General features: G+C 44.5%; 1 protein-coding gene across 9 annotated transcripts in view; it reads left to right on the top strand.

Moving 5' to 3' along the window:
* SIPA1L3 (signal induced proliferation associated 1 like 3) overlaps positions 1–26,087 on the top strand; it is a 306,933-nt gene that overhangs the window by 3,862 nt on the left and 276,984 nt on the right. For 2 of the 9 annotated variants that reach the window (XM_070398655.1, XM_070398653.1), the window contains exon 1: positions 15,842–15,966. The exons of the other annotated variants lie outside the window; for them this stretch is intronic. The gene's annotated coding sequence lies outside the window, so the exon portion shown is untranslated. Of the gene's footprint in view, positions 1–15,841; positions 15,967–26,087 lie in introns of those variants that run through there. 9 annotated transcript variants of the gene reach the window in all.

Below are 26,087 nucleotides of genomic sequence, written 5' to 3'. Positions count from 1 at the left end.
ATGTATTTGTGTTTTAATAAAAGAATTAAACAGTCATTTCCTTTAAGGTAAAGTGGTTGTTTTTAGCTTTCCATAAGACTGGTATTGCACCTGTTTCTTAGGACTGCCCTGCTCATGGCCTTAATTTATGTGTGTGAGAATGGGTAGAATTTGACTTTTAAAAAGTTATGCAAAGAAATACATGCTCATTGCAATACTATGTCAAATAATACAGAGATGTATAAGGAAAATAATGGGTGCCACCCTCCACTCTAATTTCCCTCCTCCAGGGATAGCCATTCATTCCAACAGCAAGTATTTATTAAGTGTTTATTGTTTGAGTTTGGAGATTTAGTAGTGAACAAAATGGATATGCACTCTGCCCTTGGGGATTTGGGTGGATTTGCTCTCCTTATTCTGTGCTTAAAGGGATGTATATGCGCATTATTGATTGTCTGCTTCTTCTCCCTCTCACTCATAAAAAGGAGGGTGGGGTCAAGTCACATATATTTGTAACTTGAGTTTTTCGATTACTGACAGGGCATCTCCCTTAGTCGGGTTACACACAGATCCGACTCATTCTTTTAACTGCTAGACTCACGTTCTTCTCACCATGGAGAGACCATGCTTTATTCCACCTTTCTTCTATTGCTGGACATTTAGGTTGTTTGGGGGATTTTACTTTCATAAACACATCCATTGAGCATCCTGGTACATAGGCAGTGTAGCATAGTGGTTAAAAGCATAAACCCTAGTCAGGGAACAAGACAGACAAACTCTTTGCTCTCCTAGGGTTTATATTCTAGCGAGGGAGACAAAATAAGGTAATTTCAGATGGTTTTAAGTATAGTGGGTGAAATGAGAGGGGGAGGGTCTAGAGCAGTGATGGCGAACCTTTTGAGCTCGGCGTGTCAGCATTTTGAAAAACCCTAACTTAACTCTGGTGCTGTGTCACATATAGAAATTGTTTGGTATTTGCAACCATAGTAAAACAAAGACATATTTTTGATGTTTATTTTATATATTTAAATGCCATTTAACAAAGAAAAATCAACCAAATAAATGAGTTCACGTGTCACCTCTGACACGCGTGTCATAGGTTCGCCATCACTGGTCTAGAGCGTGGATGATGGGGCAGAGCTGGTGGTGAGGAAGGGATGGTTACTTCAGCTCGGATGGTCAGGGAAGGCACATGAGCTGAGAGACTGGAATGAACCAAGAGCTGGAAGCAGAACGTTTCAGGCAGAGGGAGCAACAAGTGCAAAGGCAGAGAGAAAGAAATGAGTTTGCTGCAAAAACAGTTACTGTGGCTGGAGAAGAGCAAATTCCTGTTTTTCAAGTTCATACTACTTGAAAAATAATGATAATTTTGTAAAATAATGATAATAAAAGCATCTAACGTTACCTAATGCATACTCTGTAGTAGTCATTTTTCTAAGCATTCACACTTTTCCTCAGTTAGTTCTCAGGAGTCAATGAAGTAGGTAAGTATATGGATCTTGCTTTACAAGTGAGGAAGCTGACTCCAGACTCCTTCACACTCATGCCTAATCCCTCTCTTCCCAGGCCCTCTCCAATAGGCTGAGACAAGTTTAGGAAGTGGAAGGAGCATTTCCTTTACATGTTGTTTGACACCTGTAGGCTATATCTAGTACCTAACTTGTGGCAGCAGGAATGGTTTGAGCGTTGTTTCCTCTGACAATAAGACACAGTGGGGTCAATTTCTGTTGGAATGTTTGGTTGCTTCAAAACTGAAGGCCTGCAGCAGAGCCTATCCTCAAAACAAGGTTGATTGCTTGGCTACTGCACCAGACATTGGTTAACAGGAAACAGGGTAGGTGTCAAAGGAGAGTTAATAAGGTAAATGCTCCATTTGGGTGAGATTTGCAAGGTGACTTGGGCTGGCAGGGGAAAGAGTGTTTGAAAGTTCTGAGCCAGCAACTCAAGTGGTAGTGTGGCCTAGGACCTTGCTTCAGCCACCATGACTGGGTCCCTTTTGATTTGGTATATCCTGGGTCTTAGAGGTTGTTAAATATTTTGAATGGAGCAGGCCTGGTTAGATGTGAAGCAGCAGGTACTTTTAAGACGAGGATATAAGTACGAAGAGCCTCTTTCATCCAGCTGTGTAGGAAGCATTTTTTTCTACCTAGCCTGTGTGCCAGGCACCATGCTGGACACTGACAGTATGAAGTTGAATAAGAAGACACTAGTAGGGATTGTGGGAATGCTGTCCACTAGAAATATAGTGCTAGCCATTGAAGCAGACATAATTTAAAATTTTATAGTGGCCACATTTTTAAAAAGTCAAAAGAAACAGGAAATTAATTTTAATGATGTATTTTATTTAGTTTAAAAGGTTATCATTTCAACATGTAATCAATGTAAAGATTATTGATATACTTTACATTCTTTTTTTCCATATGAAGTCTTCAAAACATAGTGCACTTTACACTTTCAGTACATTTCCTTTCTCCCTGGCCACATTTCAGTTGCTCATGTATTAGACAGTGTGGGCTTAGGGAGTGAGAGAGACACACATAAATCAAGGGTGGTAGTTCACAATGATAGATCAAATATGTCATCCCTGTTTTATATTGGTGAGTAAGGGCAGATGAGTGATGAAAAGCATATTTATTGTAGGCAAATATAGCTAACCTCACAGCTGCTGCCCACCAGAGGTGCCTTACAGGCCTGGCACTGTTCTTAGTGCTTGGGGAGTGTGCCGTGTTCTGAGGTGGCAGATATTGTACAGATAGGGAAATTGAGGTATGGTGATGAGGAGTCCCTTGCTCAAGGTTAGGCAGAATTTGAACTCCGGTCCAGAGACCATACTGTTGTATGTGTTGCAACAACCTTCCTAATGCCGCGACCCTTTAATACAGTTCCTCATGTTGTGGTGACCCCCAACCATAAAATTATTTTCGTTGCTACTTCATAACTGTAATTTTGCTACTGTTATGAATCGTAATGTAAATATCTGATATGCAGGATGTATTTTCTTTTTATATTTTTATTGATTTCAGAGAGGAAGGGAGAGGGAGAGATAGATAGAAACATCAATGATGAGAGAGAATCATTGATTGGCTGCCTCCTGCACTCCCCCTACTGGGGATCAAGCCCGCAACACAGGTATGTGCCCTTGACCGGAATCGCACCTGGGACCTTTCAGTTCATAGGCCGACGCTCTATCCACTGAGCCAAACCGGCTAGGGCAGGATGTATTTTCATTGTTACAAATTGAACATAATTAAAGCAGAGTGATTAATCACAAAAACAATATGTAATTATATATGTGTTTTCGGATGGTCTTAGGCGACCCCTGTGAAAGGGTCGTTGGACCGCCAAAGGGGTCACGACCCACAGGTTGAGAACCGCTGCACTAGATGGTGTTTGTGTGGGGATGGGGTTTGTGTTTTGTGCAATGAAAGCCATAGGAAGGACTCACAGCGCAAAATGAATTCCCAGAGTTTGTTAACATCAATCCTCGAGTCTATGTTGGTGCTGGTTTAGACTTGAGCAACTGCTAGGGTCACTCCTTAAGTTGAGCTCTAGGTTTTGTTTGAAATAGGTCTTACTTCCCAGGACAGAGAATAGTTTTGGGGGACTGGGAGGAGGGTGGGCAGCAAGAATGAGGGAGACCAGCCTATTGAAAGCTTATTTCTAAATGGCTTCTTTGGGTGTGAAGCCTATTTTCTCTTTTTGTCTGCTGACTCTGTCTCTCACAGCTGTAGCCTCCTGTGGAAGCTGAGTGGCATCTTCCTGTGAGCTCAGCAATAGCAGGGCTTACTCTGCTTATGAATCTTGCCTTTGCTCTGATCCAACGAGGCATTGTTGGGTGGGGACATGGGGAGAGGGATGACACAGTATTTTCCTCTGTCAACTCTATGGGAGTCATAGTTCTAGACTTTTAGTTACTTTCTTGGCTCAGGATTCCCCATCTCAGAGGCAGGATGAATCTGAGCCTTCTCCCCAAACAAGGCAGGTGCTGAAAGATTCTGAGTCTGTTTATGTCCCCAGGTGGTGACCTAGTGCCAATCCCTGTCCACGGGTTGTGATTCACAAGGTTTTTAACCTTCTTACCACTCTATCTCCTACTGTTGGACAATACTTGGCATGTAAAAGATGCTTGGTAAGTGTCTGTTGGCTGAATTAATGATACTAACTAGCATTCATTGAGCTCTTGGTGTGTACAAGGCACTTCTATACCTGCTTTTTGTATAATATCTCTTTTAATCTTAATAACTACTCCATGGGGTAGATACTGTTATTATTCCCATTTCCCATCTAAGGATACTGAAGTCCTGAGACTCAGTGCAAGTCACAATGGTTGTGAGTGTCTAAGCCAGAATTGAAATGCAAGCCAATGGCTCCAGAGTCTGCAGTCTCTCCATGGATGGACGTATGGACGAATAGGGTAGGCAAGCAGGACCATACTGACTAGCACCACTCTGGGCACCAGCTTTTTTTATGATTCAGGAATCTGCACTTCCCCCTTTCTTTAAAATAATCAAAATGAACTGGATATTTGATATTATGAAGGAATTCTTGTTAATTTTTTAGATATGATAATGATGCTGTGGTTCTCCTTAAGAAAAATAACCTTATCTTTTAAGACATACCTCTGAAATACCTATGAACTGTTAAGATGTCTGGGATTTGCTCAAAATAATATGGATAGGAGGAATCGAAGATGGCGGCATAGGTAAACACCGGAGACTGCCGCCGTAAACAACCACTTCAAAAATACAACTAAAAGTCGGAATGGACATCAACCAGAACCACAGGAAGGCTGGCTGAGGAGAGACTCTTCAACTAGAAGCAAAAACAACAGCATTCCGACGCACAGAGGAGGCGCAGTGTGGAAAATTTAAAGGTACGGTGGTGCGGTGGTGAGGTGGTGCGCGCGCAAAGCGGGCTGGTGGCTGAGGGCGCGGTTGTCGTTTTCACTCAGGAGTGAGTCTCAGACTCTGGGCTACAGATCCGGGCGAGTCTCTAGGGACCCAGACTCAAACGGGAGAAGCGGGACTGTCTGGCTACGGCCCCTCCGAGGTTTGCAGCGGTTGCTGGGACAGGACTGAGAGCGGCCATAGCTGCTCCCTCCCCCCGCCCTGTTGAGCCCGCCCCGCCCAAACCCTGCGCACAGCCATTTGCCGATCGCCTCAGGCAAGGGCTGGACTAGCGCCTCCCCAGAGGACTGAAGTTTTCCAAACAGCTGATTCCTACAGCCAGTCGGCCTGGTGGTCAAATCCCTCTAGTGTTAACTACAACAATTAAGGCTTGGCTAGAACAAGACTGCGCACAGAGACCACAAGGGGGTACACCAAGAAAGCATAAAAGATGCGGAGACAAAAAAACATGACAGAAATGGAGGATATGGAGCTAAGAATCGCAATTTTGAGGGCTTGCCATAAATTTGTGCAGAGCCTCACGAAAACTAATGAGACCCTCGATGCTACGATAAAGAAATTAGAAAGTAAGCATACACGGACTGAAATAAAGAATATTATACCCAATAGCAGACCAGAGGAGCACAAGAATCAAACCAAAGATTCGACAAAAAACACCCAATTGGAAAAGCAAAATGAAAAAAGAATCCGAAAGTGTGAAGATAGTGTAAGGAGCCTCTGGGACAGCTTTAAGCGGACTAATATCAGAATTATTGGAGTGCCAGAAGATGAGAGACAGCAAGATATTGAAAACCTATTTCAAGAAATAATGGCAGAAAACTTCCCCCATCTGGAGAAAGAAATGGACTTACAGGTCCAAGAAGCGCAGAGAACCCCAAACAAAAGGAATCCAAAGAGGACCACACCAAGACACATCATCATTAAAATGCCAAGAGCAAAAGACAAAGAGAAAATCTTAAAAGCAGCAAGAGAAAGAGGCTCAATTACCTACAAGGGAATACCCATACGACTGTCAGCTGATTTCTCAACAGAAACTTTGCAGGCCAGAAGGGAATGGCAAGAAATTTTCAAAGTGCTGAATACCAAGAACCTACAACCAAGATTACTTTATCCAGCAAAGCTATCATTCAGAATTGAAGGTCAGATAAAGAGCTTCACAGATAAGGAAAAGCTAAAGGAGTTCATCACCACCAAACCAGTATTATATGAAATGCTGAAAGGTATCCTTTAAGAAGAGGAAGAAGAAGAAAAAGGTAAAGATACAAATTATGAACAACAAACATGCATCTATCAACAAATGAATCTAAGAATCAAGTGAATAAATAACCTGATGTACAGAATGAACTGGTGATTATAATAGAATCAGGGACATAGAAAGGGAATAGACTGACAATTCTTGGGGGGAAAAGGGGTGTGGGAGATGCGGGAAGTGACTGGACTAAAATCATGCACCTATGGATGAACACAGTGGGTGGGGAGTGAGGGTGGAGGGTGGGGTGGGAGCTGGAAGGAGGGGAGTTATGGGGGGAAAAAAGAAGAACAAATGTAATAATCTGAACAATAAAGATTTAAAAAAATAAATAAATAATATGGATAGGCAAGGAGTGGAGGGGACAGTGTGCAGTTAAATAAAGAGGAAGTAAGATTGGCCATAAGTTGGTAACTGTTAAATATGGCCAGTAGAGGTTTATTATACTCTTTCTTTCCCCTTTGTGTGTTTGAATGGCTTATCATGAAAAATTAGAAACAAGTACCACAAATTTCACTCAGCATTTGTATGTTTCAATCCCAAGTGTATGGTGAGGGAATTCACTGCCTCTGCTCAGTCTATTTGTACAACAAAAACGGTGTGGCCCAGCCAGCATGGCTCAGTGATTGGGCATTGACCTATGAACCAGGAGGTCAGGGTTTGATTTTTGGTTAGGGCACATTTCCGGGTTGCGGGCTTGATCCGCAGTGTGGGGTGTACAGGAGGCAGCCAATCAATGATTCTCCATCATGATGTTTCTACCTCTCCCTCTCCTTTCCTCTCTGAAATCAATAAAAATATGTTTTTAAAAATCACAAACAAACAAAAAACAATGTGTTTTTTTCTTCTTTGTGAAACAAGTCAATACTTGGCCCAAGGCTTCAGAAACACTTTGGTAAAGTAGCATCTGATAATATTGAGGACATCTTCGAGGCTCCATTGGCCGCGTGCTTCCCTACTGCTCTGAGTAACGGCCACGGTGGCATCGGCCCTCTGAGTCCGTTTGCTGAGAGCCTCTTCCGGAAGATCTCTTTCCCTCCAGCACCTGACCATGGGGCCCCTCCTACATTTTTTTTCAAGGACAAGTTCCAACAAGATCCTCATATCCTCTTCCCTCCCCTCAGGACAGATATGCACAGACCCTTCCACTGATGGGGCTTTGTTAAGGCCCCACAACAGAACCAGAAACCAGCTTTTGATTTGCCTCCAACACTGCAGTGAGAGGCAGGGAAAGTGGCCCCTTTCCTTCTGACACTTGACAGCAGAAGGAAAGGGGCAAGATGCAGCTTGTGCCTTGGACTTGATGATAATTTCACATCAAGCCAGCAATTATAACTTCTTTACAACAAATACACACACACCCCTTCACATCGACTAAAGACTCCTATTGCATTTGTTCTTTTGTGGTCTGTAAATTAACAGCAAATAAATGTGTGGCAGAGACCCTTGTGTGGAAGTGGCAGGAAAAGAGTGTACCTTTGGGGGTTTCTGCATATTGTTTTTTGCCAAGTAGGTAGAAATGGTTAATGGTAGCAGTAGCTCCACCCCTGTTTCTGTACATCACGTTCTTGGTGTGTGGGGAGGAAAGCAGGGGATGTCCTGTAGACCCTCTGGCCTTCTCCAAGACTTTGCCCCTGGCACCCTGTTCAGTTCTGTCCTTTTTTCTTTCAAGGGCCTTGAGGTGAGCCCAGAGTGGAGAGAATGTTAGGAGCACTGTCACCTGTTTTAGCAGCTTGAATTTTTTTCAGAGTTTCCACTTTGGAGCGCATGTGTTGGATCTGAGGTTAGCAAACTCCGAATACTGCCATTGCATCTGATTTTTAAACTTATTCAACAGGTATCCACTGAGCTGAGCACTCTTCTAGGTACTAGGGCTATAGCAGTGAGCAAGGCATACAATGCTTCTTTGAATGGAACTCTCACTTAAGTGGGGGATTCATACAGTACACAAGATAAGATGTATGCTGTGTTAGGTGGTTATAAGTACTAAGTGGAAGAAATGAAGTAGGGAAAGGAGATATGAGATATTGAGGTGGAGGGTGTTAACATTTTAGGCCATCCCTGGCCTCCCTGGGAAGGTGACCCGAGTACAGATAGGCCTGAGGGAGGTGAGACTGTAAGCAGCAAGGGTGTCTAGGCAGAGGGAGGAGCCAGTGCAAAGGCCCTAAGACCATGGGCCTGGTAAGAAATAGGAGCTTACAAGGAGGACTGTGCCACTAGAGCAAAGTAAAGGAGGAGAGAGTAGGAGGGGATGCGGACAGAGACGTGACAGCTTTGCAGATGACGTAGGATTCAGTATAGGTTTGTTTTTTCCTCTGATAGAAATAGGAAGATATTGTGGGGTTGATTAATTTGTTAAATTTTGAATAGTGACCACAGATACATGGAACCAAAGGAACAAAAATAAGGCACCCAGTTCCCTTCCCCAGAGACATCACTATCCCAGTTTCTTACTGATGACCAGTTCCTTGACATTACATTATTTGAGTGAATTTCCTGGCTTATGTTAGTTAAACCATGTAAAATTACCTTTTTGTGGGTCAAAAATGGTTAAATGTTGGTAATTTTATGAGGTTCAGCCTAATAACTCCCTTTTGGGAGCCCAAGGAAGCTTACCAATCCTTTCTTGCCCCAAGGGTTTTTGGCCAGAGTTGGGGACATCCTCCCCTTTCTGCATCCTACACTTATCTTTCGGTGACTGGCTCAACAGTGTCAGTGACACCAGTGCCCCACCTAAGGCCTCATGAACCTAGTGTTGCTGTTAAGCCTGACAAGAGGCTGCTGCTTCCTACTGGGACCTTACCTATGGGTGGCATTAGTCATTCTTTGTCTTTCTGCATCTTGGTACCACCAGTTTTGAAATCTCAGATAACTTCCAGAGGGAAGAGTACCCTTGGACTCTTGCCGACATTCAGAATGACCTGTGTGACAGGGGTGCTCTCTTGGTTCAGGCAGAACTTGTGAGCATTGCAGATCAGTAACTAGCTAAAGTAGCCAGAAAAGTGCCCAGCCTGGAGTGTCCATGGGAGTACCTGCTGGCCTGTGGAAGCTCAAGCTGTGGGAGGAAGTCTGAGGAGTGATGATCTAGACTTGGGAGAAAGGCCTTTAACACCTCATATGGTCACACCCTTATGCTGACCAGGAAGGCATATGTCTCTGGAAACCCAGAGCACTGGGCTGGGTCCAGGGGGCGCAAAATAAACCTCAAGGAGTTTTGGATGCAGCTTTCCACATACTCAGTCAGAAAGTTGTGTCAGTTGGTATGCCTTTGGGTGCAAACAATAGTAATAGCAATACATAAGTGATTTATATAACATCTGCTATATGCTAGCACTTCACTAGGGCTTACCACGAAGTGACTCAATTAAGCTTCTCCATAACCCTATAAGATAAGCAATCTTATTACCCCCATTAAAAAAAATATTTTTATTTATTTCAGAGAGGAAGGGAGAGGGAGATAGAAACATCAATGGTGAGAATCATTGACTAGCTGCCTCCTGTACGCCCCCCTACTGGGGATCAAGCCTGCAACCCAGGCATGTGCCCTTGACCAGAATTAAATGCGGGACCCTTCAGTCACAGGCCAACACTCTATCCACTGAGTCAAACTGGCTAGGGCAGGGGGGGGCAAACTTTTTGACTCGAGGGCCACAATGGGTTCTTAAACTGGACCGAAGGGCCGGAACAAAAGCATGAATGGAGTGTTTGTGTGAACTAATATAAATTCAAAGTAAACATCATTACATAAAAGGGTACGGTCTTTTTTTTTTTTAAGTTTTATTCATTTCAAACGGGCCGGATCCGGCCTGCGGGCCGTAGTTTGTCCACGGCTGGGCTAGGGCATTCCCCACTTTAAAAAAAAAAAAAAAAAAAAGTATTTTTATTGACTTCAGAGAGGAAGGGAGAGGGAGAGAGAAATAGAAACGTCAGTGATGAGAGAAAATCATTGATCGGCTGCCTTCTGCATGCCCCCCTGTGGGGATGAAAACCTGCAACCCGGGCATGTCCTGACTGGGAATGAAACCATAACCTTCTGGTTCATAGGTCGTCGCTCAACCACTGAGGCACACTGGCTGGGCTTATTAATCCTCTTTTTCAGATGAGACAACTAAATTTAAATAACTTGCCCAATGTCACACAACAAGAAAATGGTGGTGACATGATTTGGATCTAAGGAGCTTGACTCCGGAGGCCTCACTCTGAACTCTTCATCTCTGTGTGCTTCTGCAATGGTTCTCAAACCTGAGCTCATAGAATCCCCTGAATGGCTTTTTAAAACACATAATGCCAGGCTTCACCCAGTTTCTGATTCAGTAGATCTGGCTTAAGAATTTGTATTTCTAACAACTTTCTAGGTGATAATGGTACTCTTGGGCCTGGGAACAATTCTCAGAGAACCACTGATCTACTCTAATGGGAAACCCCAGCTGAAATTTGTCTGAAATAAGATTTATGAACTCATATAACAAAGAAGCTTATAGGTAGGTAGCACCAGGGTTGACTAAGTTTCACAGTGCCTGTAGGCAAGCTCTCTCTGTTATACCACTCTGCCATCCTTCATGTGTCTCCTGTGCCTGTGTCCTCAGACTCCTCTCATGGCCATAAAATGACTGCCACAGCTCCAGTTGTCAAATCCAGTAGCAGAAAGAGGGCATCTCTCACTCACTATGTGTCTCTTCCTAGGTGTTCTTTCTCCTATATTCTCCTTATAGCTCACTAGCCAGCATTGTGACACATGACCATGCCTGGGCAAATCATAGGCAAGGACCATTCAGGATTTCCTTTGTGGCTGGGGATGGAACTGTCCTCACCAGAAGCTCATGACTGCTGGGAGGAGAGTGGCTACAGGAATAAAATCACATTACTATTTGGAAAAGAACTGGAAGAGGGGGATGGATATTGGGTAGGCAAACAACTGGATCTGCTGCAGAATTAGTGAAAGAAAGTGGGAACATAATACCCATCCACTTTTGTGTCATAATACTTATCAACTTTGTTTTGTAATTACCTGAATCAGGATATAGCTTTTTTGCTCTCCAATCTCATCAATCTTTTGTCTGAAAATTCAGGTAATCCCAAACTGAGTGACGAGGCAGCAGTGTGAGGGGCAGTGTGCGTGGTGTTTGAGAGTATTCACTCTGTTCAGAAACACCTGGATCTCACTCCCCTCTCTGCTCCTGACCAATTCCTGTGCAAGGTGTTTCTCTCAGAGGTTCAGCTTTCCCCTCTGAGGACTGCCTCATTGGATGGTTGTATAGATGAAGGGGAAGATAAAGGTTAAGTGTTTACCTCTGGTAGCTGGCACATGGGAAGTGCTCAAGAATGTGACCTCTGCTATTAACATACAGTTGAACAACTAAGGGTTAGAACACCACTCCCTCTACCCCCAGTCAAAAATCTGTGTATAACTTTTGACTGCCCCCCAAATTTTACTAATAGCCTACTGTTGACCTTATTGATAACAGTTGGTTAACACATATTTGTATATGATATGTATTATATACTATATACTTACAATAAAATAAACTAGAGGAAAGAAACTTAAGAAGATTATAAGGGAGAGAGAATACATTTACAGTATTGAATGGGAAAAAAAATCCACATGTAATTAGACCCACACAGTTCAAACCCATGTTCAAGAGTCAACTGTATTGTGTGAGTTACGTGCCAGTTGAGTCAGCTCTGACTCTCGGTGACCCTGTGAATGAGTGATGTTCACAGAGTTCTGTCCTCACAGCTCTGCTCAGCTCCTGTAGACTCATGCTTGTGGCTTCTTTTATGAGTGAATCTATCTCATATTTGATCTTCCTCTTTTCCTGCTGTTGCTATTTTTTTCCAGCTTTATTATCTTTTCCAAAGAACCATGCATTCTCATGATATGCCTGAGTTAGGACAGCTTCAGTTCTGTCATTTTTGTCTGTAGTGACATTTCAGGCTGAACTTGCTCCAGGACCCATCATCTTTCTAGTGATAGTGATCCAGGGATAGTGCCCCTTCTGACACTATTTCAAATGAATCAATTTTTTCCCTATCACTTTCTTCCTGTCCAACTTTCACATCCATGTATAGTAATTGGAAATAAAAGGTGTATGTGATCTTAACTTTGGTCTTTAATGAAACATCTTTGCTCTTAGTGACCTTTCCTAATTCTTTCATTGCTGCCCTTCTGAGTTTCAGCCTTCTCTTGAGTTCTTAGCTGCAGTCTCCATTTGAATTGATGACTGAGCCAAGATATGCAAAATCTTTAACAATTTCAGTGTCTTCATTGTCTGTGTTAAAAGTTGTGTACTTCTTTGATCATGATATTTTGTCTTCTTGATGATCAACTGCAGTCCTGCGTTGGTACTTTCTTCTTTTACTTTCATCAGAAGTCATTTCAAATCATTGCTACTTTCTGCCAATAGAATAGTGTCATCTACAAATTATAGATTATTGATATTTCTTCTATCAATTTTTACTTCTTCTGAGTTTAACCCAGTTTATTAACATACTAAATGACTTACTAATTGAATAATTAAATATTTTATAATCCTGCTTTCCCTTCCCAACAACCTATGAAAGTGACCATCTATATCACAGACTGACATTCCTGTGGATGTCTGTTGCTACTACTTATAGATACAGTGTAAAGCTGTTTTTTGCCTTGTAAGACTATAGAGGGACTCAGGAATGGAGCATGGGCTCTGGAGCCAGATCACCTGGATGCAAATCCTGGCTCCATTTGGCTCCCTGTGTGACCTCAGGCAAGCCACTTAGCCTTGCAATGTTTGTTTCCAAGGTGGAGTTGCTAGTGGTACTGCCCTGTTAGGCTGTTGAGAAGATTCAGTGCATTAAAGCTGGTAAAGGGCTTAGAATACTGCAGTGCCTGGCCCACAATGAGCATGTCATCCAGATACTCTGTCTGCTATTCTGTCACTGTTTTGTGCCAGTGTGTTCACAGACTACTGTAAGCTACCTGAGAGCAGGGTCTGTGTGGCTTTTGTTTACCACTCTGTCTTAGTGTCTGACTCAAAATAAGTAGGATGCATATATATTTTTTGTGGCACTATTCTTAATTTGTTTCTGTTCAGCTGTCCAGAATTTATTTTATTTTTTTAATACTCACCCGAGGATATTTTTTCCACTGATTCAAATATATATATATATATACACATACACATACATATATATATATATATATATATATATATACACACACTAGAGGCCCAGTGCACAAAAATTTGTGCACTCGTGGCGGGGGGGGGGGGGGGGGGAAGGGGGGTCCCTCAGCCCAGCCTGTGCCCTCTCGCAGTCTGGGACCCCTCGGGGGATGACCACTTGCTGGCTTAGGCCTGCTCCCCAGGGGATTGGGCCTAAGATGGCAATCAGACATCCCTCTGGCAGCCTGGGAGCCCTCGGGGGATGTCCACTTGCCAGCGGGGAGCAGGCCTAAGCTGCAGTCAGACATCCTTAGCGCTGCTGAGGAGGCAGGAGAGGCTCCCACCACCACCACTGTACTGGCAGCCATCAGCCTGGCTTGTGGCTGAGCAGAGTTCCCCCATGTGAGAGCCCCCTGACCACCAGAGGGCAGCTCCTGCATTGAGCGTCTGCCCCCTGGTGGTCAGTGTGTGTCATAGTGACCAGTCATTCCCAGTCTTTCTGCTGTTAGGGTCAGTTTGCATATTACCCTTTTACTATATAGGACAGAGGCCTGGTGCACGGGTGGGGGCCGGCTGGTTTGTCCTGAAGGGTGTCCCGGATCAGGGTGGGGGTACCGCTTGGGTGCCTGGCCAGCCTGGATGAGGGGCTGATGGCTGTTTTCAGCTGGTCGCACCCCCTTCAGGGTGGGGGTCCCACTGGGGTGCCCGGCCAGTCTGGGTGAGGGGCTGAGGGCCGTTTTCAGGCTGGCAGGCGACGGAAGCTCCCAACCTCTCCTTTTTTTCTTTTTTTTTTTTTTTTTATTCTGGGATTTATTTACCTTCTATGGCTGTCACTGGAGCTGAGAGCCAGCTTTAGCTCTGAGGCCCGGCTCTAGCTCTGAGGTCTCGGCTGCTGAAAGCAGGTATCTGGGGTTTGTTTAGCTTCTATAATTGCAACATAGTTGCTTAGAGTGCAGCTCAGAGCCCAGCTGCGGCAGGCGGGGAACCTTGGCTTCCTCCATCGCCGGGGCAACCAAGCCTCATGTTCGCTTCAGCTGCGTAGCTGCCGGCCGCCATCTTGGTTGGCAGTTAATTTGCATATCGCCCTGATTAGCCAATGGGAAGCGTATCGGAGGTACAGTTAATTAACCTATTTGTCTATTATTAGATAGAAATATATATATATTTATGTCAGGGAGTGGGAGATAGAAACATCAATGATGAGAGAAAACCATTGATTGGCTGCCTCCTGCAAGTCCCACACTGGGGATCAAGTCCATAACTTGGGCATATGCCCTGACCAGGAATCAAACCGTGACCTCCTGGTTCATGGGTTGCCGCTCAACCACTGAGCCAACCAGGCTGGGCTCCATTGACTTTTTAGAGAGAGTAGAAGGGAGGGAGAAGAGGGAGAAGAGGGAGAGAGAGACAGAGAGAGAGAGAGAGAGAGAGAAAATCAGAGAGAGAAACATCTATTGGTTGCCTCCTGCATGTGCCCCAACTGGGGCCGGGGATCGAACCTGCAACCAGGGTGTGTACCCTAGACCAGAAATTGAATGCTCAACCCTTCAGTGTGTGGGCTGATGCTCTGACCACTGAACAACTGGCCAGAGCAGCAGTCCAGAATTAAAAATCCATGACCATGATTACCCCCATTTTGAAGGTATCAGCTGAACCTGATTGAATGTGAGGTCAGCATTTAATAATTGCAGCTGATAGTTATTGAGCATTTTTGTGGGTTGGGGCTAAGTGTTCACCATAAAGATTTCACTGATCTCTCACACTCATTCCATATTATAGATAAGGAAACAGGCCCAGGGAGAGGATTGGTCTCTCTTAAGAGGATATCTAGTGCAGTGGGTAAGAACTAAAAAACCAACAGTTGTTTCACCACTTCTTGCTGTGTGATTTTTTTCTGGCCTGTGATTTTTCTGTTCTAGAACTTTCTCATCTGTAAAATAGAAATTATAATAGCACCTACTTAGAGGGCAGTTCTGAGGACTAGGGGAGATAATTCCTATGAAGTGCTTAGAATAATACCTTGTGCCGTGAAGCTCTAGGGTTTTGGTGGTTATTATTAGGCTCAGCCCTTCAGTTGTTCTTGCAGAGTTAGCCAGAGAGTCCAGCAGCAATGCTTAATCATTAAGTTGTGTTGTTGCATCTTCTAGCTAGCTCCCTCTCTGCACAGGGAAAGAAGTCCATCTTTGGATTGTGAGATTGTGAATGAAGCGGGCAGGCACAAGCCCAGGGCAGGTGGCATACTGTGGGCACAGTTCCAGCCCTTGCTCGGTTAGAGAACAGGTGGCTTATTTCCTGGAGTGGAGGTAACAGGCTAGCCTCAGACCAGGTGTCTTATGAGTAAGGAGTCCTTTTATTTCCCTCTCCCAAATGGATCGTTGGCAAAACAGTCCTCTCTGGTAACATGTCTGTTCACAAAGACCAGCCAGCCATCTCTTGGGGAACTCCAGTGATTGGCGTGTTCTTGTGGCTGTTGAATAAGTCGCTGTTAAGAGCTGGCATGAAGGGTTCCCGTTTCCGCATTCCAAACATGCAAGTGGCTGGGGGAGGCACCACCAAGGCCGAGGCAGCTTGCAGAGCTCAAGCAGGTGAACTTTGCCTGGAGAAGACCCTGCAGGACCCACAAGAGCCTAGAGTTCCCCTTACAGTCACCTGCCCACTTTGTGATCAGGGCTATGTTCGAGACATCTTTTAGGTGAGTCATGTTTGTTAAGTTTGGTAGTGACTTGTAGAATAGAGAAAGTTAATATTGCTTCTTTTCGGGAACTAGACTGGTGGTTTTTTTGTCTTCCTTTTTTTCCCTCCTGCCTCTTTCATGAAATATTTATCTGTCTGCTCCAAACTATGAAGAAAGGGTAGGTGGAGTATTGAGGGAGTGAGGAGGAAATGTACGATATTTCTCCCTGGAGAAGGAATGAGTCAGTGTTGAGCTCCTGTGGAATGCAAACTTCTGTGCCATGTGCTATGGGGCATCCCATTCTAGTACAGACAAGCTGTGTGGTCTCAGATGAGTTCCTTTCCCTCTCTGGACCTGTTTCCTCATCTGATGAAATGGGGAAAAGGAGCAGTACCCACTCACCTTTCTCGTATACGTAAAGTATTCACACCCTGGCCATGGATTGGTGCTCAGTGTCAGCTATCCCTGTGCCCTCACCCCAACCACCAGGCCCCCAAATCCCATGTATGATCTTATCTCAGACATCTCAACTGCCGCTGGCTATACTTCAGCTATACTGGTCTCTTGCTGCTCCTCCCTCAGGGCCTTTGCCCTGCCTATTCCTCTGTCTAGAACACTTGCCCCAGTATCCCCAAAGCTCCTTCCCCCTTCAGGTCTCTGCTCACATTTTACCTTTTCATTGAAGCCTCTGTCCTTAAATAGCACCTTCTTCATCACTCTCTAGCTCTTTACTCCGCTTTATTTTTCTTTTAATCCTCACCCAAGGACATACTTATTAATTTGTGTGTGTGTGAGAGAGAGAGGGGAACACCAGTGTGAGAGAGAAACATCAATTGGTTGCCTTCCCATACCTACCCCAACTGGGGAACAAACCAGCAACCTAGGTATGTGCCCTGATCAGGAATTGTATCTGCAACCTTTCAGTGTATGGGATGATACTCCAACCAACTGAGCCACACTGGGTAGGGCTGCTTTATTTTTCTTTATGGCATTTATTCCTACTTGACATGTATTTATTATCTGTCCCCCGATCCCCACCCCTAATTGTAGGCTCCTTAAAAGCACAGGGATCTGTCTCTATCCTTGTCTCTACCAGTTCCTGGCATGTGGTGGGTGTGGGATAAATTATTTTATGAATGAATTTATGATATCAGGTGCAAGTGTAACCTTGTCCAAGGATGGGTGGTTGTCTCCATTTGGGGTTTTAGTAGAATGTCAGCATATCCACAAACATGTGGCTGTGAGGGAGGTGGCATGCACACACCTTCTCCTTGGTCTCCCAGCGAGTTCTTGGGCCTGTCTGACGCCTCCAACCTTCTGGCTTCCTGTCCCTCAGCCCATCGATCTGCATAGTCCAGCCCTACCAGTGACTCATCTGAACAGCCTGGGTGCATATGGCATGGAACAGACGGCCTTGGTGCTAGTGAGTGTAGAGGGTGTGTGCGTGTTTATTAGGTGGGGAAGGCTTTGTTGGAGATACCACCCATACACATACACCCCCCTGTATATGGAAAGCTGACTTTATCACTAGGTTTTGCTCAGTCTTCCTGTGGTAGGGAGGTCAGGGAATGCCTTGGAAATAGGAATTAGCTGGCCAGGCAAAGTTTATCGGTCTTCCCTGTTTTTGTAGGGAATAATTCTTGTTCTGGGACTGAACAGGTTTTAAGTAAATGGTGAGCTTGAAGAGTCTTGCTGTGTAATAGCTGACACCTCCTCAGCAGTTTTCTGGCTCCCAGTGTCAGCGATTGATTCTGTAAGAATATCCTGGAATGGCTTCCCCAAGCTCAATGGAACAAGGTCAGTGGCTCTCTGGGATCTCTCCTAATAGCATGGAACTGAGGTTCGTGTATCATACATTATGACACCTGGGGCCTGCTGCTACTTGAGAAACATGCAGAGAATTAGAGGAGGTGCCTTTGAGTTCCAAGTACAGTGGTTTTGGAGACTCTCCTGGGAGTTCATTGTACATAATTCTCCAGTATCAGCACTGACTAAACTCTGGACACAATACTTATCTTCTTGGGGCCTCAGTTTCCTTATCTGGAAAATGGGAATAATTAATAGTACCTGCTTTAAATGAGAAGTTAAAATGAGATCAGGTGACCTAATTAGAACTGTGTCTAGTGCATAGAAAACACTCAATAAAAGGGGATGATAATTTTTTTTAATTGATTGATTTTAGAGAGAGAGGAAGGAAGGGAGAGGGAGTGAGAAAGAGATTGATTAGGTTTTTTTTTTATATACATATTTATGCATTAATTGGTTGTTCTGGTATGTACCCTGACCAGGGATCAAACCCATAATCTTACCATATTGGAACAACGCTCTTAATCAACTGAGATATCCAGCCAGGGCCTGATAATTATTTTTATAAATTGATTTCAAGTCCCTTTTTACTTTTTCAGTCTGTCCTTTAAAAAAAAACAAAAACATATATATATATACTAGTGGACCAGTGCACGAAATTTGTGCACATTAGAGGGAATTAATTAGAGGAAATAGTTTAATATTGCTGTTTTGCCCTTTCTCTATAATAGAAATGTCAGAGATGAAAGAAAATTAGTCAAATGCATATGAAAATCTTCCTCCTGTCAGAGTCTGGGGTGCACCACGGGACTCAGAGTCAAGACCCCCACCCAACCACGTGCACCTCAAAATCGAGACCCAGACCCGGCCAGCTCCCCTCCCCCCCATTGGGCTAGATCCAGACTCAGCCAGTCCCACCCTTGCAAGCCCTGCTGGATGGAGGGTGCAGTCTCAGGTCCCCTGGCCCAGTGCCGGGGCAGGGGGTGCGGCCTGAGGTCCCCTGTCAAGCCCCACCAGGCGGGGGGCACGGCCTCAGGTCCCCTGGCCTGGCGCCGGGGCTGGGGGAGCAGCCTGAGGTCCCCTGTCAAGCCTTGCCGGGTGGGGGGCATGACCTGAGGTCCCCTGTCAAGCCCTGCTGGGTGGGGGGCACAGCCTGAGGTTCCCCAACCTGGTGTGGGGGTAGGGGGTGCAACCTGAGGTCCCCTGTTAAGCCCTGCTGGGCAGGGGGCACAGCCTGAGGTCCCCTCGCCTGGTGCCAGGGTGGGGGGCGTGGCCTGAGATTCCCTGTCAAGCCCCATGGGGGTGGAGGGGAGCGCAGCCTCAGGTCCCTGCTGATTGCTCATTAAGGCTCGTTAAAGGTACTCGGCCTCAGCTGTGGGTGCAGCCATCTTGTGTTACAGAAACCCAACCTCCTCTGTGGGCGCAGCCATCTTGTGTTATGGAAACCCCTGCCTCAGCTGTGGACACCGTCATCTTTTTGTGGCGGAGTGATGGTCAATTTGCATATTCCTGCTTTATTATATGGGATGTCCTACTAGAGACCTGGTGCACAAAATTTGTGCACTCGGGCCGGGGGGGGGGGGGGGCGGCAGGCGTCCCCTCAGCCCGGCCTGCACCCTCTCACAGTCTGGGAGCTCTCAGGGAATGTCCGACTGACGGCTTAGGCCCATTCCCTGCAGGAAGCAGGCCTAAGTCGGCAGACAGACATCCTTAGTGCTGCTACGGAGGCGGGAAAGGCTCCCACCACCGCTGCTGCAATCCCCAGCCATGAGCCCGGCTTCTGGCTGAATGGCACTCCCCCGGTGGGAGATCAGTAACCACCAGGGGGCGGCTCCTGCATTGAACGTCATAGTGATAAGCAGGCCATGGGTGCACTCTTATCAGGGACTTGGGTGGTCAGTGTGCATCATAGCTACCGGTCATTCCACTGTTCAGTTGATTTGCATATTAGCCTTTTATTATTTAGGATATAATAAAAGTGTAGTATGCAAATTGTCCCCTTGACTGGGAGTTGTCTGGGAGTTCGACCAGGGGATGGGGCCGGCAAGGAGAAGGAAGGGAGGCCCTGGCAGTGGCAGGACGCCAGGGGAAGGGAGGGAGTACCCGGTCAGCAGCCAGCAGCCGCTCGGGACCCTTCCAGTGCATGAATTTCATTCACTGGGCCTCTAGTATAGATCTAAAGCTCTTGGCGCCAATCGCATGTGTGTTTTTCCATCTGTCGTTGTCAGTCGTGAATTTGCTTGACACTTCTATTATAAAGGGCGAATAGCAATATTAAAACAGTCTAATTAATTTCCTTTCAGTGTGCACAAATTTGTGCACTGGGCCTCTAGTTGTATATAAAACAAAATGACAATGGTCTAAGCAAGACAGAAATTTATTTCTCTCTCACACACATGACCCCAGTGATAAGCAAGCCATGGCTGCACTCTTATTAGAGACCTGGCTTACTTCTCCCCTTTTGCTCCACCATGGCTGCTCCAGTTCCAGCCATTACGTCCTAGTAAACAGAAAAGAAGGGGTGAGTATGGATACCCTGTCTTTTTTAAAAGACTTAATGGAAGTTGCACACAAGAATTTTGCTTATAGGCTCTTGCCCAAAACTTAATCACAGTACCACATACAGTTGCAAGGGAATTTAGGAAATGTTGTCTTTATTTCACATGGCCTTGTTCTTAGCTAAAAATCATATTTTATTACTAAGTTAAAGGGGAAGACTAAATGCTGGATTAGGCAGCCAGCAACTTTACCGGTTTTGAAGTGTTCCCTAAAAATGATTCTTAGAGAAGCTCCCAGACACCAGGATGATACCTCTAGATCAAGCATGTTAAACTCACAGCCACATGTGGCCTACAACAAATATTTTTGCGGCCCAGCCAATAATAACGGAATGTAAGAAAAAAAGATATATATATATAAATAAATAATAGAGAAATATGTTAATTAACCGGGACACCGTAATGGGTTGACTAGACAGGAGGTTGTGTGCACAGTGTTGGGGGCGGGGTGGCAGGGCCCTCTGCGTGTCTGCGCTGGGGGAGCGCCTGATCAGCAGCGGCCACAGCTGCTTCAAGGGCCAGAGAGGGAAGTAGGACCGGACTGGAGAGTGGGTGGTGCTGCGTGATTTCGAATTGCACTCTGGGCTCCTAGTTGTTTTAATAAAAATTTTGTAACTTATAGATAATTATTAATAACGAACTACAACGTTTGCTAATGACTGATTACTATAATTATGTTGCATTCATTTCTCTTACGCACCTTTTTTCTCCACTAATACTAGCAGCGAATATTTTAGTAGCTGATTGCCACGTCATTAGTCTTGTACTGACTTGTTTGGTGTGCACAACAGGAAGTATTTTGCTTTTGGAGAACAAGAAAAGTAAGATTATTTGTGTTACACATTTTTTTTTTATTTTTTAAAAAATATATTTTATTGATTTTTTACAGAGAGGAAGGGAGAGAGATAGAGAGTCAGAAACATCGATCAGCCGCCTCCTGCACATCTCCTACTGGGGATGTGCCCGCAACCCAGGTACATGCCCTTGACCGGAATCGAACCCGGGACCCTTCAGTCCGCAGGCCAATGCTCTATCCACTGAGCCAAACCGGTTTCGGCTGTGTTACACTTATTTGTGCAGTTATTCAGTGTCTGGTAAATTAATGTTTAAGAAAAAATATTAAATTTTATTAAAATGTTCTATTATTTTATGTTAATGATTACTCATTTATTTTAGCCCTTTGTATTCAGCGTGCCTCTATTGAAATAAACCCATGTTTCTATGAAAAGTGAAGCTTTTATTTTTTTGCAGCCCCCAGAAACTTAAACCTTATTTATTTGGCCCGTGCTAGCCTTTGTGTTTGACATGCTTGCTCTAGATCAGCGGTTCTAAACCTGTGGGTTGCGACCCCTTTGGGGGTCGAATGACACTTTCACAGGGGTCGCCTAAGACCATCGGAAAACACATATATAATTACATATTGTTTTTGTGATTAATCACTATGCTTTAATTATGTTCAATTTGTAACAATGAAATTGGGGGTCACCACAACATGAGGAACTGTATTAAAGAATCGCGGCATTAGGATGGTTGAGAACCACTGCTCTAGATGCTGCCCATTTAAGAGTCTTTGATGTACAAATATTTATTGAGCACCTGTTTTGTACAGGCACTATTCTGGGAGTTGGGAAGATAGTAATGAGCAAAACAAAAGAAGTGTCTCCACCCTTGAGAAGAGAAATTGTAAACAAGGAGTGTATAATGAGTCAGAAAGAGATAGAAGGTGTGGGGGAAAAATAAAGGAGGATGCATGGAGTGAGAGTTCACAAGCACATGGTGCTATTTTAGACAAGGTGGTCAGGGACGGCCTCTTTTGTGAGATAACATTGGAGTAGAAGTGAGGGAAGGGAGTGAGGTATCTGGGGGAAGAGCATTTGGGGCAAAATAAGGACCAGTGAAAGGCCCTGCGGTTAGACAATGCCTTGTCTGTTTGAGGGTCTTCAGAGTCGTCAGCACGGGTCCAGAGGGGTGAGTGAAGGAGAGGGTGGTGGGAAATGAGAGCAGAGAGGTGACAGGCAGATTGTGTGAGGCCTTGTGTGCTTTACCCAGAGTGACATGGAGTCATAGGAAGAAGATGTAATGTGATCATTAGCTATCTTCTCAGAGTCACCCAGTGTCTTTTTTTTTTTTTTTACCCAGCAGAGTTATCTTTTTTTTTTTTGACACTGTAGTTTTTATTTTACTTTTTAAATCTTTATTGTTGAAAGTATTACATATGTACATATGTCTTCCCATTTTCCCCCATTGACCCCTTCTAGCCTACCCCTGCCCTAGGCCTTTACCACCCTATTGTCTGTATCCCTGGGTTATGCATATATGCATACAAGTTCATCCTGTGTCCTTAAAGCATCCAAGCATTTTTTGAAAAAGTAAGTAGCTTCAGCTCTTACTAACTCATGACCACTCTGATTTTATACATGCATAGCCACCACTATGCACCCCCACTGGGTTATTTTTAAACTAAATAGTTCAGTAAATATCTATGCAAGATAAGGATTCTTTAATGACAATATTATCATAATTAAAAAAGAATAGTTGCTTGACATCATCTAGTATCCAGTCAGTGTTAACATTTCAGATCTTCTCATAAATATCTTTTTAGATTTAATGTGTTCCAGTCAGGATCCAATGAGACTTAATCATACCTGTTAAGTCTCATTTAATCTATGGATTCCCCCTCCTTTTCTTTTTTTTTTTAATAGTTTATTTGTTGAGAAAAGCCATGTCATTTGTCCAGTAGATTGCCCACAGTCTATATCTGGCTGATTGTATTCCTGTGGTGGTGTGTAACATGTTTTTCTGTCCCTGTGTTTTCTGTAAATGGGTTTTGGATTTAGAGAATGGATCAGATTCAGGTTTGAGATGTGAACACACAAACATATGCACGTACATTTTTCTTTTCAATTCTCCAAAGATATTTTTCCTCTTTTTCTTTCCTCCCTTCCTTCCTTCCTTCCTCCCTCCCTCCCTCCCTCCCTCCCTCCCTCCCTCCCTCCCTCTTTCTTTCTTTCTTTCTTTCTTTCTTTCTTTCTTTCTTTCTTTCTTTCTCTCTCTCTCTCTCTCTCTCTCTCTCTCTCTCTCTTTCTTTCTTTCTTTCTTTCTTTCTTTCTTTCTTTCTTTCACAATGGAGGTTGAGGGAGCAAGGAGAAGAGAGAGACATCGATTTGAGAGAGACACATCGATTAGTTGCCTCTGGTTTGCACCGGGACCAGGGCCAGGTATTGAGCCTGCAACCGAGGTACGTGTCCTTGACTGGGAATTAAACCTGTGACCCTGTGGTTGGAGGGCCAGTGCTCTAACCACTGAGCAACCAGCCATGGACACACATTTTTTGGTGTGAGGAAGGGGCAAGACTCTCTCCTGGGCGTTGCTGCTTTTGTGTGTATATCCATTAGGAGATATGTATAGTCCATTGTCTTTTTCTGTGATGTTCTGTAGTGTTAACACCATGAATTGCCATTGCCTAGATCCGTGGTCAGCAAACTGCAGCTCGAGAGCCACATGCGACTCTTTGGCCCCTTGAGTGTGGCTCTTCCTAAGCCTTTGGAGTACCCTAATTAAGTTAATAACAATGTACCTACCTATATAGTTTAAGTTTAAAAAATTTGGCTCTCAAAAGAAATTTCAATCGTTGTACTGTTGATATTTGGTTCTGTTGACTAATGAGTTTGCCGACCACTGGTAGATCAATGATTTTCAACTGGTGTGCCACAAGAAATTTTAAAACATGCAATACCTGACAATTTAGTCAGGGGCACTGACCTCTTTTTCCTGAGATTGTCAAATAAAAATGACAACAGCCAACACAACAATAGCTGTGCAGTGTGAATAAATCAGAATTATAACTTTTTTTTGTCAGATTGGTAAAAAGTACAATATATTTTTTGTAGAATGTTAGCAATTAATTTAGGTGTGCCATGAGATAAAAAAGATTGAAAATTGTTGTCCTAGAGTAGACCCATGATCTCATTTGGCATTTGCAAAAATTGTGACATTGTAATTCTCTCCTCCTCTGCACTTATTAGCTGGAATATTCCTATAGAGAGAAACCTCCCTCATCTATTATTCAGTTATCCTGAGAGTATACTGACTCTTTTGAACTTTTGTTTGCATTAGAAATTTGTATTGAACAATTAAGCTGGTGATTTCTAATTGGCTGATTTTTGCTGCCTTTGTTTTTATGTTCATTCATTCTATGCTTACTGGTCTCTGCTACTGCCCACACCCCATCTTGGACTTGGGAATAAATGATGAACGAGTCACCTGTGTGGGCACAGCTGCTTCAAGCCTTACCTTTGACCAGGTGGAGCCCTGTGTGTCTGTCAGTCAGTGTAACCAGGGAGAGACAATCCTGTAGATACTTCCTCTTATTACCACCCCCCCCCCCCCCCCCCCCCGCTCTTTTTTCTGATCATTTATTTTCAACCTCTCAATCCCCCGGAGAGTACTTGCTTGGTGCCAGGGGATAAAACCTTTGTGCTTGGGGCAAGAGCAGTTGAATTTTTTCTGATCTGAAACTTCATTCCTAGACAAAAGAACAATAAAGAGCTCTGCTGCACTGGAGAGACTAGTCCTTCTAGTAGTCTGGCCATGGGTGAGCTCTACCCCTAGCTACTATTGTCTGAGTCATAAATTCTTTAGAGCACCAGCATGCTTGACATCACTTCGATGTCTTGGGATCAGTTACTCATTATATTGTATAACCCCTAACAGCTTTCTTTTCTTCTGGAGACAGATGACACATTTATTCCCTGGGGCGGGGGGCGGGGGGGGGGCACCGCGGGGCGGGGGGAGCATTTGATGTGGAATGATGTAGATTCTTTAATTCATTCAATCATGGACTTGTTCGTTTGGCCCAGCTGTTCTCAACCTTTGGGTCTCGACCCTTCGGCGGTCGAACGACCCTTTCACAGGGGTCGCCTAAGACCATCCTACATATCAGATATTTACATTACAATTCATAACAGTAGCAACATTATAGTTATGAAGTAGCAACGAAAATAATTTTATGGTTGGGTCACAACATGAGGAACTGTATTTAAAGGGCCAGAAGGTTGAGAACCACTGATTTGGCAGATATTTATTATTTATTTGGTGGATATTTATTGAGCATCACATGTATTCCAAATGCTGGAGTCAGAGCCTGAGAAGGTCCATTTTGGAGTTTATGTTCAGGTTGAAAAACAGGTGATAAAGTAGTAAATTAATAAGAGTTTCAGGGGGGTTGAATAATGCTGTGGCACCATCAAAGTAGAATGGTGCTCTACACACCAGCTGGAAGGTGGATGGGGCTGTGGGAGGCTGGATAACTGGTGTTGGAGGAGAGCTTCACTGGGGTAGTGACACATCAGCTGACTGGAATGTCACAAAGGTGACAGTTCTATGAAAGACCTAGGGGAAGAGTCTTCCTGGCAGAAGGAACAGCAAGTACAGAGGTGCTGAGGCAGGAGAGTTTCCACAGCGGCTGGAGCATTGTAGAAGGAGGTAGAGGGTAGGCAGGGCTGAGCGTCTGGTAGAGGGTTTGGGATTTATTCTAAGTGCCTTCTCTTTCATTCCCTCTGGCTACTGTGAGGAGCATAGATGGGGATGGGTGGAAGTGGGGCAGTAAGGGATCCAGCCTATACTGGAGGGAGGAGAGGGGTGTGGTGCCAGACCTGAGTGGTGGCCAAGTCACTTGAGAGAAGAGTATGGCCCAACAATTTATCAAGAGATTGTTTCACAGTGGGCACTGAGCATGGTGAAAGGGTTTCCAAAGCTTTCTGGCTTTGGTCTGCA

Source organism: Myotis yumanensis, unplaced genomic scaffold (genome assembly GCF_028538775.1).
Source record: "Myotis yumanensis isolate MYYU_CA2020_CCGP unplaced genomic scaffold, mMyoYum1.0.hap1 SCAF_18, whole genome shotgun sequence".
Taxonomy (NCBI): Eukaryota; Metazoa; Chordata; class Mammalia; order Chiroptera; family Vespertilionidae; genus Myotis; species Myotis yumanensis.
Note: the sequence above shows the minus strand (reverse complement) of the source record. Positions and strands in the feature narration are given on the sequence as shown.